Raw genomic sequence first — 12,997 nt, 5'->3', positions numbered from 1 at the left:
CACACATATACACATACAAACATACACACACATACACACATACACACATACATACACATACACACATATACACATGTACACATGTACATACATACATACGTGCATACACACATACACACATACACACATATACACATACAAACATACACACACATACACACGTACATACATACATATATACATACACACATGCACACATACACACATTTGACCAATGCACACAGAAGCACAGGTGATTCTCAAACATGAAAGAACCTGAAAACAAAAGATGCTATGACACGCAATTCCTTAAAATTCTAGCAAAGGCAACACTATAGTGATAAAAGAAAAGCAGTGGTTTGAGTAGGCAGGCAGAGGAGTCTCACTGCAAAAAGCTTTTGGGGTCATGGAAATGTATCATTGTGACAAGTTTCTTGCCTGTGTACATTTCTCAAAACTCATAAAATGCCATATTTGAAAATGATGAACTTAAAGGTACATAAATTTCACTTTGTTAAACATAATTTTACAATAGAGTAAAATGTAGACATTACATTGCTCCTTCTGAAAATAATTAACTTGAATGCTCCTGCATATAGGAGACCGCAGGCCTGATCACATCATTGGGTCCAGTTGTAACTTGAAGGAAATATAAATGGCAAATGAGTGTGTTAAAATGTACCGGCCACGAGAAGCAATAAGGAACCCATTACAGAAACTCCGCCGGTCAAATTCCAAGGTTTCCCAAAGACATCTGAAAACTGCAGGAAAATAATCAAGACTAGGCCATGAGTTTGAAGTATGTTTAGTGGGGTCAAAAACATGTGATTAACATAAAAGTTAGAAGGAAGTTTCCTCAGAATGACTTATTGAAATTGACCCTAGGAAGGTCTTCTAGAGTACCAGCAAAGTCCTATTTCTACACAAGCACACATGTGCACTCTCCTATGTACAAACACACACACACACACACACACACACACACACACACAACACACACACACAAACACACACACACTTAGTGATTAGAAGCATATTCAGATTGTACACAATTCATTAAGCCATGAACTCTCCAAAACTAGTCCCAATGTGACTTCTGGCTTACTCAGGAACTTGTGAGACCCGGCACAAGCTTAATGAATCAGGAAGACTCAGGCTGTGCAGTAATTTGTCCTTAAAGTCCCTCCAGTTCATTAAAACACAAGCTGAATCTGGGACACACAGCATTCAGTCCCACAGTTGTATGCAGTTTTCTGCTATTATGATTCAAACGATTTCTACAGCTGCTTGTTTATCTGTTCCTTAACTTATCTATGTATTTATTGTGTGTGTTAATGTGTAAGGGGGGGGGGTAAAGACATGCCACAGTGCTCTGTGGAGGTCAGAATGTAACTTGTAGTTCTCTTCTTTCGCTAGTTGGAATCCAGGACAGGAGGTCATCAGGCTTGACAGCAAATATCTCACTGACCCTAAACCATTCTTTAAAGTTATATGTTATGAGGAGAAACTGGTAGATATGTGTACTGTATTCATTATGTATTAATTTTATGTGTTGTATATTCGTTATATACCTATATTTGTGTGATAAATATATGAAGTGACATACTCAACTTTAGTCTTGATCAAGGTACAAAGAATAAAAGTGGAGAATTAAACTTCTTTTAATTCCACCATATTGTGGACATTATTTTGAGTTGAATATCACGGTTTTAACTTGAAAGAACTAAAACATTTAAAAGAGAGCACACAAAAAACTAAGGCAATGACATAAGCACGTTTGAAATTCTGTTTCATATATATATGAATTTACTGGAATGACTTTGCAGGCTGTGAACATAAAGTCTAAGATTCTAGAAGTTGCTTAGTCCCACAAGGCTGAGTGTCTCAGCTGCTCTTCTGTATATGCTAGAATCCTGAAGAAGTAGGCTCCATACCAGTAAGGAATGGATGTGCTAGCAAGGTGAGGGTAGGCAGGCAAAGAACAACGAACCTTTCCTTCTTCCATTGTCCTTCTATAGACTTCAGGCAGAAGGTATGACTCAGTTTAAATGTGTGCTGTCCCCCCTCAAGATTTCGATTAAAGATATGTCTTCCTACTTCAAGATCTGAACTAAAGGCGTGTACCTTCCTTTTCAAGATCCAATCACAGGTGCGCTCTCCATTTCTGGATTTTAGTTTATTCCGGATATAGTCAAGTCAACAACCAAAAATAGCCATCACAGTAGGCAAAGTCAGGCAGATCTCTATAGGTTCAAAGCCAACCTGGTCTACATAAGAAGTACCAGTCCTTCCAGGGCTACATTGTAATATTCTACCCAGCTCCCCCCATAAATGTGCCTTTTAGAACACACGAATATCACAATATGTGCGTGTGTTCCAATTAAAATGTTTAGTCATCAAATTCATGAGAATCAGTCTTAGAAAACAAATTGCTATTTTTATAGAAAGTTTTGTACAGGCATATATTACATGATAAGCGTATTCGCCAGCCCGATTACTGTATATCCTCACTTTTTGTGCCCCCTAATCCCATTTGTCATTGCTACATTCTATAGTGATTTTAGAACCACAAATGCAGAAAGCATATTTGTCTTTCTGAGACTGGTCCAATTCTCTTACTATGACTATCTCCAATTCCATCTATTTCCCTGTAAATGACATAAATTCAGTGTTTCTGTGGATGAAAAATTCTGGTGTGTGTGTGTATGTGTGTGTGTGTATGTGTGTGTGTGTATGTGTGTGTGTGTGTGTATGTGTGTGTGTGTATGTGTGTGTGTATGTGTGTGTATGTGTGTGTATGTGTGTGTGTGTGTGTGTGTGTGTGTGTGTGTGTTGCTTATGTATTCTTCTGTCCTTGGACAACAAGATTAGTTCCATAACTTAACCATTTTGAACAGAGCTGCAATAGACACTACTCTGCAAATGTCTGTGATGGATTGACTTGGATTGGTACCTTACAGATAGGTATGCCCAGTTTAATGCCTGAGTCATGTAGAAGATCTAGTTTCAGTTTCTGAGAAACCTCCACACTGATTTTCACAGAGACTGAATTAACTTACAGTCTTACCAGCAATATACAATAACTTCTTTGTTCACATCGTAGTCAGGATCTGTTGGTTTTGTTTTCTTAATGACTGGGAATCTGACTGTGGTAAGATGGGATCTCAAAGATGTTGTGATTTGTATTTATCTGAGAGATAGTAAAATTAAACATTTTTCAAATGATAATTGTACAAATCACTGTTTTAATGGCTGTGAGAATTCTCACACATTTAACATCATTCAACTACAATTTTCATCCAATTTTCTTCAACTTAAGAAGACTTTCTCCACAAAACTCCTAGTACCATCTAGCAGCCATGGTGCCGAGCCATTCTGCACAGCTCATGAGACTCAATTGTGTGCAGTTTTTCACCACTTTATATTTGGTGACATGGAATTGATAGATTAGAATTAGTAATGATGGGGATGTTTATGTCATGAAAATCTGCAGTCCCTACAAATCAAGACACCGATAGCCTCAGAGCCAACTGTCAAATATGTTCCAGCAACAACACAGTTGGACAATTTCATGGTTTCATGGAAAGTTTTCATAGGACACTGTGAACTACTGCTTTCCATCACTTTCCACAACTGCAGCCCTTACAAATTCTAAATTTATTATATCTGTAAGTTGTACTGGATAAACATATTGAAGTTTTTATTACACTTGATATACTAAACTGCCTTGGTAAGAAAATTTAATCACTAAAGTACAGTTAGGAAAAACACAGAAGTTGATAAAGGAAAGAAAAGGAAGAGTGACCTGCTGTTGTTCTGTCTGTATGTGGAAGTCTAGCGATGCCACAAAACCCTTACAATTCTTATGAAGCTGTAAAAGAGCACAATCTTCCAATTGTGTGACTGGTTTCTGTTTATGTGAAAGTAATCTTTGCAGGTAGGATAAAGTTCTATTTTGTCATTCTTTTCAAGCACAGCATCTCTAATCTTCCGTAACTCCAATTGTGCAGAATATAGCAAATAGAGATATTTCTAGATGTGTGTACCACTGGCTGAGCATACTAATATCAGAAGATCAAGGCCACGTGAGTGTTGAACCATAAGCTGCTTCTTGCATTAGAACAGTTTTAAACATGCTTCCAGTAAATGGCACACATGCTAGCACAAATGTCAAATGTCACCCCTGTTGTCCTCTCTCAGCTACGCTCACTCAAACTCTTTAGAGATTGACTCCATACACCAGCAGGGACATAGGACAGGAGCCAATGGCTAGAGATTTTTGAACAGGTGGTAGCCAGCAGGGAGACAACTCTATCAGTACAACTTGTCTTATAATGGAAGAGGAATTGTCCTTCACCCTATTACAAGAGACTTGTAACCTAAGGACCATCTTGCCAAGTCTTGGTTGCTGGCAGCAGCCCTCCTTAAACAGATTTAGGACACACCGCACAGATAAAGTATGCAACACACTCCTAGCACAGCAGAACAAGTACAGAAATGTGAAAACAAAACCCTGTTGCTCAGTAACCCTTGGCCATGTGTCATACAGTAACCCTGAGCCCAACCCTGAAGCAAGGTTCCAATTCCTCATCCATGGAGTCACACATACCAGAATTGCAGACTTGTATGTCATGAGCTCCAGAGAAAGAGGAAACTGATAATGGACCGTGCTTTACTGCACAGTGTAATGCCCATAAATTCAACAAATCAGATACAGACTTGTTAGCAGGTTGACAATAGTGTTTGCATGATCATATTAACACAATTCTAACTTATAAAAAACTATATTACATTTATCTTTGGTTGTAGGTAATAGTAAGTTAGGAGATGTTTCTTTATACTTCAACTTCATGATATATATTTGTACCTGCATACACACATGCGCGCACACACACACAGACACACACACACACATGCACACACACACACATGCACACACACACACATGCACACACCATAAACCAAGGATGAATGTTACCACAGTCAAACCTCTTCTAAAGTTTTTCTACTAGTCAAATGTGTAAAAGCACTATTTGACTTTTGGTAATTGTTCTGAATGTCTCTATAATTACAGGGAAACTTTAAATAAACTTTTAGACTTTTTAAACTTTTAGACTCAACTAAAAAGTACTGATCAATTATATCACCTAATGAGACTCCTGTGACTTCAAACTAAGGAAGTCTCAGGGTTAGTGCATATTCTTGATCAATACCTTGCTGCCAATGTTTGTTACCTTACTGTAAAATCATCATTCATTATTCAAATTCCAAAGGGGAAGGAATAGTCTAATCTTATATTTTTGGTTGTGAGCCTAACCTTTAATGGCTAAGTCATTTCTCCAGCCCAGGAATAGTCTAATCTTAATGACAATTTTCACCTTTGTCCAACAACTACTGCTTAGTTATTGCAAAGGCTGACTTTGTCAGCTTGTCATTCATTAGCAGTATAGTAGTAGTAGTAGTAGTAGTAGTAGTAGTAGTAGTAGTAGTAGTAGTAGTAATAGTAGTATATTGCAATGACAATTGTAATTATATTTTTTCTGACAGTATCTCATGTAGCCTAGGCTGCACATAAATTTGTTACGTAACTAAAGGTGACCTTGAACCCTTGACACTTCTGCCTCCACCTTCCAGGCACTGAGATTATAGCACCCCAACAATGCCCATAATTTAGTGGTATACTTCGGGCTGGGCTAGCCCCAAAGTCTCATGTGTTGGAGACTTAATTGGATCAGTAGAAAATAGGTCCCCATGGGCAAGTTAGATCACTAGTGCCACGCCTCTGAAAGGAATGTTGAAACATTAGGACTTCATGGATACTATGACCAACTTTATCTCCTCCCTCCAGGCACACACAAGAACTTCCTGCTCTGATGTGATGCCTCCATGTAGTCTGAAGACAAAAGGGCCAACAGGCCATGGGCTAATACCTCTGAAACCCAGAGCCAAAATCCAAAATACACTTCTCTTCCTTTAAGTTGCTTGTCTTGGTTGGCTATTTTTGTCACAGTGACTAAAGAAATCTACCAAATGCACTTTATTTATCTGACTTATATATTAAATATGAGGCTATGGAACTTTAGGCAACTGAAGGACATGCACAGGCAACAGAGAAACAGCCGGGGATGTGGCAGCAGCTGTGAGACCTATGGGTCTTGTTTCTTTGATTTCTTGAATAAGCAAAGTGTCTTCATATTCCCGATATTCTGATAAGAGAAGCAAGTTAGGAGCTAAAATGCTGCAGTTAGTTTTCCTGAGGAAAGTGAGTCCAAAGAAATTGCATCTCAGAATCCCTTCCCAGAGCATGACTGGAACAGGCTGTCGCTGGGCTACAGCTGGGATAAGCAGACCTTCTCCAGCCTCTGTGAGATCCGCCCCGGCCCTTCACTTGGGGAATGTTGGCGCTGTGAAATAGCAGTTTTTTGTTAGAGTCTTAATGAATGATTGCGTTCTGACTTCTGGCCCACACAAACTGCTGAATCTATTCAGGCTTGCTACTGAGGGGTCTTTCCATTAACGACTGAAGGATTTTGACATGTTGACCAAAGTCCATAATAATTTTAACATTGGATTTGGTGGCAGAGGTGCCATCCAAAGTGATTTGCAGACTATGGATCACATTAGGATCACAAATGCTAATTTTTCTTTCTTATGTTTAAGGTTTATTTTTAACCTTGTGTGTTTATGCATATGAATATCTGGCTGGCATGCACGTAAGTTGATAAGCACCCACATGCACGAGTTGCCCATGGAAGTCAGAAGAGGATGTCAGATTCCCCAGAACTAGAGTTAGAGGCAGATGTTTTAAATTTCTTGTGAACTGGGCTATGGCAGCACATGCCTTTAATCCCAGCTCTCCGGAGGCAGAGGCAGATAGATCTCTGAGTCCAAAGCCAGTCTGGTATACAGAGTAAGTTGCAGTACAGCCAGGACTACACAGCGAAACCCTGCCTCAGAAAAACAAGCCAAAAATGTTTTGTGTGTACTAGTGCTTGCTTACATGTATGTCTGTGTACCATGTGCAAATAAGGCCTACAGAGAGCAGGAGAGAATTAGATATTCTGGAACTAGAATTAAAAATGGTCGTGATCTGCCATCTGGGTGCAGGCACTCGAACCCAGGTCCTCTCTAAGAACAGCAACCATTCTTAACCACCGAGCCATCTTTCCAGTCCCCAGATGATTCTTCATGGTGGGGATATTCCTGTCCCTTGTAGCTTATTTCATGACTTCTGGCTTCTGTGGCATTAGATACCTGCTACTTCTGCCCATGTCCCTGGTCATGGCTACTTGAATGAACTTCATGTGTTGCCCAGTATGTACTGGTGAGGGTGGCATAAGGACTAAGGACCACTGGTCTCCATGGAGGAATGTCTAGTAAGGAAACGGGAAGTTGGCAAAGTCAGTGACAAGAACACGTACTGACACTGACTTCCTGGATGCTCAGTGCCTACTGCTTCAAGTTGGTCTCACTAACGCCCAATGGGTGCAGATGCTTTTGTTAGTCTTGTCTGGCTGTGTGCCTCTTCCCCCCAGGAGCACTTAAGTCACAGCTAATCAGTAGGGGCTTGGATTTAAACCTTAAGTGTCCACCATTGATTGAGTCCAGGTCTCTCTAGTTTTGAGTCTTCCCTTACACTAAAACTCAAATCACAGGACTGGAGAGACCACTCAGGGACCAAGAGTGTATCTAGCACTTCTGTGAGGATGCACTAACATCTCTTTAGTTCTGAAAGATCCAAGTCCTATGGGCTCAGTGGGTACCTGGACTCCCTTCCCCATCCCTCACACACACACACACACACACACACACACACACACACACACACACACACACACACACACACACATGCAGAACCAGAGTGGGTACCTGGACTCCCTTCCCCATCCCTCACACACACACACACACACACACACACACACACACACACACACACACATGCAGAACCAGAGTCATACCTACTCAGCCAAGTGCAGCAGTTTTCTTCTCAGGCCAGATCTCACTCAGCAAGGCTGGCTGGCTAGCAACCTGCTATGAAGCTGAGGATGACCTTGCACTGATCTTCCTAGATCAGCTTCTTCACTACTGGGATTACAGCACTGCACTACAGCAAGCCTACATTTTTATAGTCTCTGGTGGTGTCTTCCTTCCTGCCTTCTTGGGCCATTTGTGACTTCCTGTCAAGACCAGATCCTCACTTCAGGCCAATTGGCCAGGTGCTGCCTTGTCAGGGCTCAGAAGCAATGTAGGGTGTAGAGGCATGAGAAGGTATCCCATCAGGACTGGGTGGGTCCTTAGGAAGCTCTTGGCCCCTCTAAATGTTTTTTGGTCTTTGCTCTCCTTGTTTGGCCAGCTGCTTTAAATGAGGTTTAAACACCTCAGGCACAGGAACATGGTCTGTCCTTGTAGGAGTCGGACCCACACTGAGAAAGAAGATAATTTTTTGAGAGACCTCACAACTGTCAACTCAATGAAAAGAAAATGATGAAGACTTTTTGTTTCATGGATTTGCTTTTGTGATCACTGGCTCTAGGAAACAAACTCTCCCCCATCTCACACAGGTTGCCTTGACTCAATTAAAGTACCTGGTGATCTGAAGAACCTAATTCAAAACGGTGAGGTCCCTGTGAAAGGTCACTGGGTTGTCATTCAAGTAGCTTGGTGCATAGATTGCACAGGTGGGTTTTTATAGCTGCAATGTGAAATGCCTCCACAGCCTCACATGCCCAGTGCTTGGTACCCAGCTGATTTGGGAGGTGATGGAAACCTGGGGAGGCGGGGCCTCACTGCAGGGGGAGGAGTCTGTATATCATTCTGGTCCTGCCCTGTCTTCCTCTCTGTTTCCTCTGCAATGTGTGCTGCCCTGGCCTGCCATGCTATCCCTGCCATGCTATCCCTGCCTTGATGAACTGATTCAATCCTATAGAACCACGAGTGCAAGACAACATTTATCTTGGGCCAGAAAGGTGGCTCAGACAATGGCACTTGCTACCAGCTTCATAAGGAGAATTCAGTCCCTCACTCACATGTGGGTAAAGAGGACTGGCACCAACAGTGTCCTCTGACCCTCAAGCGTAAGTTGTGGCAAATCAAAGTTATAGAAGCTGGTTAATATGGGAGTTGCAGAAAGACCTTGGGATTTCATTTACCCTCAGGCAGGGAATAGCTTCTCAGTTCTGTCACTTCCAGATTTATATTAATAGTATTATCTAGTTCAGATGATTGCAACTTTTTAATAAGCTAATGACTGGTAGTTTTTCCTAATCTATAGGGCTCTTTACAAATGCTAATGTTTGCTAATTTATCAGAGGAACTTGAAACTATTTGTCTGAAGTTTGGGTTCTCCAGTTATACTCTAAAAGGTAAGGTACCTATGATGCCAGGGGTGCAATAGCACACCTGGCTATGTATTTGATTGTAGATATTAATTCTTTCTTAGAAAAAAACAGCATTCTGTTCTATTTTGGCAGTTCCTTTTAAGCTCTTTTTAATAATTGTGTATCTTTCTGTCTGTCCATCTGTGTCTCTGTGTATGCCTGTCTTTGTCTCTCTGTGTGTGTGTGTATGTGCCTGTGTGTGTGTGTGTCTGTGTGTATGTCTGTCTGTGTCAGTGTGTATTTCTCTCTCTCTCTCTCTCTCTCTCTCTCTCTCTCTCTCTCTCTCTGTGTGTGTGTGTGTGTGTGTGTGTGTGTGTGTGTGTACTATGTTTGGCTTTTTATGTTGTTTGTTTCTTTCTCTCCATTGGCTTGCCACAGATATTGTAACCCACATTGACCTCAACCTCCTGTCTTCTCCTCCCTATGATGCTAGGTGCTGGGATCATAAGTGTGCACCATCACATTTGGCTAATATTTTTATCCTTGCAATTCATAGTACTCTGATATCAAGATTAGAGCATGCACAAGAGTGCATGAAAATGTTTGGCTTTTTTTTTTTTTGTATCTCCAGGTAGAAGTTTCTATTTCACTATATTTCTGTACATTTTTATCTTATATTTATTTTACAAATCTTTCTATATAGTTCTTTTATTTACTAATAAAAGACTATTATTGGAATGTGTACTAGATTATCAAATTTTGAATAATAACTTTGCTTGAAAAGAATAAATATGATTTACCTTACCTTTATGTCAGTAACTATTCTTCAATGTGCATAAACCCAGATTTCCATCCACCCTCACCTTTACTTCAAGAGGTGGGAATACTCCAATGCTAATATTTTTAAATATGTAAACCATGTATTTTTTTACAAATTGTGCCCATTGCCACACTTGCCAGCTGGGAAAAGATCTAGCTCAAAATTTTCAATAATACTAGTTATTACTTTTTTATAAAAGTTTTGCTCACTTGATATAAAAAATATCTCATCTAGTTTTATTTTCTTTTATTACTAATTACATGAAAATTAATCATGTACCTGATAATACATCTGGTGTAATTGGTCTATCATAGTAATTAAAAATCTCTCAAACTAAATTTTTAAATAGTGTCCTACTTCATTTTCTCTACTAGTGATTATTTCACATGTGGGAAATTTTTAAAGATTTTTATCTCCATTACTTATTTTAGCATCTTTTTATTAAAATGATCCTCCTAATAACATTTAACATCCTGGCCTTAGACTCTTCTCTGTCTTCTGCTAACATTACCAACTTTTGTTTGGAATTTCCTTTGCATTCATTTGCCCTGTTCCCAATCACATGTGTCTCAGTGGAGGACATTAACAGCCACACATTTTCTCTTTTGTGGGATCATTTAACTAATGTACACCTTTTTTGGCTCAAGTAAGAGCTGGTGATGCTTCTACATATATTTGGTTTGCTATTTTAAAATAATGGCTTGTTATCTTTTTTTCGTTTTGTTTCCCTAGTAGAGGTTTTGTTTGGTTTGAGTTTGGACAGGGTTTGTTTGGGGTTAGGAAAAGCTTTCTCCCCTATTATTGGTTTACTTTATTATGGGAAGAAAGAAGCCTATTCCTGATATAACCAATGAAGTTTTTCCAAAGATGATAGTCTTTGAACTATATTTAACAAAACAGAACTTAAGGAAAATTGCTAATATTTTTTAGCTACTATAGATGGGCAACAAAGCTTGACACTTTGGTGTCAAGCTATAGAATTTCTAAGGATTGACTTTAATTTGACATATTAAGGCCAAATCATCCCACAATATTTTATAGCATAGATGATACCTATTTTAAAGAGAAGGCAACATTTGTAACCCAAATGATACTTTTTAAACTATTACAGTAAATTACTTGCCTAATTATTAGTCTAAATAATCTTAGAATAAGCTATTTTTAGATTGAACAATAAACTAAAAAATCTTAAGCAAATTATAATAGACTAAATAAATTTAATCTATAATTGAATACATTTACCATATTCAGTCTACAGTAGACTAAATATTCTTACTAATAGTTTAAATTAGTGGAAGTTTATATTCGCTGTTTCTTATGTCCAGAACTGAATTCTTTGACACAAGCCATGTTTCCAAATCTTCATCTAACTTGCTTGGAGAGTGTATTTGGGATCTATTGCCTCAAAGAACAATTACTGCTGTTTCTACAAACTGATGACTTAGTGGAGTGTAAAATCCTCTCAAAGGTCTCAACTGAAAAAAAAAAAAACAAGACCAGGGGAAGGAGGCAGATGAGGATGAGCAAAAATGAAGAGGGGAGGATAGATGGAAGAGTAAGGAAAGACAAAGAAAATAAGAGAAGGAAGAAGCAGAAGGCAATTAAATTCCATTTTGCTCCCTAGATCCAGAATTCTTCTAAATATTCTATATATATTAATTCACTTAATCCTATGGAGGCACATTTATTGTTCCCATTGAGCTGCTGATGAAGGGAAACACAAGACTGGAAAAATGCCTCATCGCATAAATTGTTTCAAATTTTTACTTTGGCAGTATGAGGACCTAAAGTCAGATCCCCGGCACTCACATAAAACCTTGAGTGTGGCAGGACACTCTAATAGTCATAAGAAAGAAACTAGGCTTACCGCCTAGTTGGTCTAGCCAATCGTAAGCTCTAGGTTCAGTGAGAGATTCTGGATAGATGGATGGATGGATAGATAGGTAGGTAGGTAGGTAGGTAGATAGATAGATAGATAGATAGATAGATAGATAGATAGATAGATAGATAGATAGATAGATGGACAGACAGATGGGTGGATGGGTGGATGGAAAGATAGGTAGATAGATAGATAGATAGATAGATAGATAGATAGATAGATAGATAGATAGATAGATAGATAGATAGATGATAGATAGATAAAATAGTGTTAGAATACAACTGAGTCAGCTCCTAGCTTCCACACATAGACACACACACACACACACACACACACACACACACACAATTAAAACACACAAAATAAAACAAAGACTTAAAGAATAAGAACTTCCCTATGCCATAATGCTAAAATTTTTGAGAAAATTTAACAAGGCTGTGTCCGGGTGTTTCCATTTTCCCTAAGTTGGCCTGCAAGTCTCTGGCTCTCATAGATTTTGAGACTGGGGTCACATATTTTCTAAACGGTGTTTCTCTTTTTTCTTTGTTTGTTTTTTTTTCTTTTTTGATGTGTTTCTTGGTCTAATCTAATTCCTACAGACATCTTATTTTATATAGATCACTGTCTCACATGGCCATCTACATCCTCCACAGCATTCTTTCTTCTTCTTAGCAGCTGGTTGAATATATTTAATTTGCCTCTTACTGAATCAATTCAGCTTTCATCAGATTCTCTTCTGTTTAATGTAACAAACTTTTGAGTTTTCCATATTCAGCACTATTTTCACATCATAGGTTGCCTGATTGGTTCTTTTCCTTTTCCATTCTCTCTTTCTGTCTCACTTACACAGACCTATTTCCTAAGTCTGCTGGATTTGTTGTTTACTTGTCCCACAAAAAACAAGCATATGGTAGCTTAGTAGAGACCTGGAATCAATAGGATGATGAATTTTGCATGGGTCTTTCATTAACATATTACACTTTAATATGGAAATGAAAGAAA

The sequence above is a fragment of the Rattus norvegicus genome, chromosome 19, assembly GCF_021556685.1.
Source record: "Rattus norvegicus strain SHRSP/BbbUtx chromosome 19, alternate assembly SHRSP_T2T, whole genome shotgun sequence".
Lineage (NCBI taxonomy): Eukaryota > Metazoa > Chordata > Mammalia > Rodentia > Muridae > Rattus > Rattus norvegicus.
Note: the sequence above shows the minus strand (reverse complement) of the source record.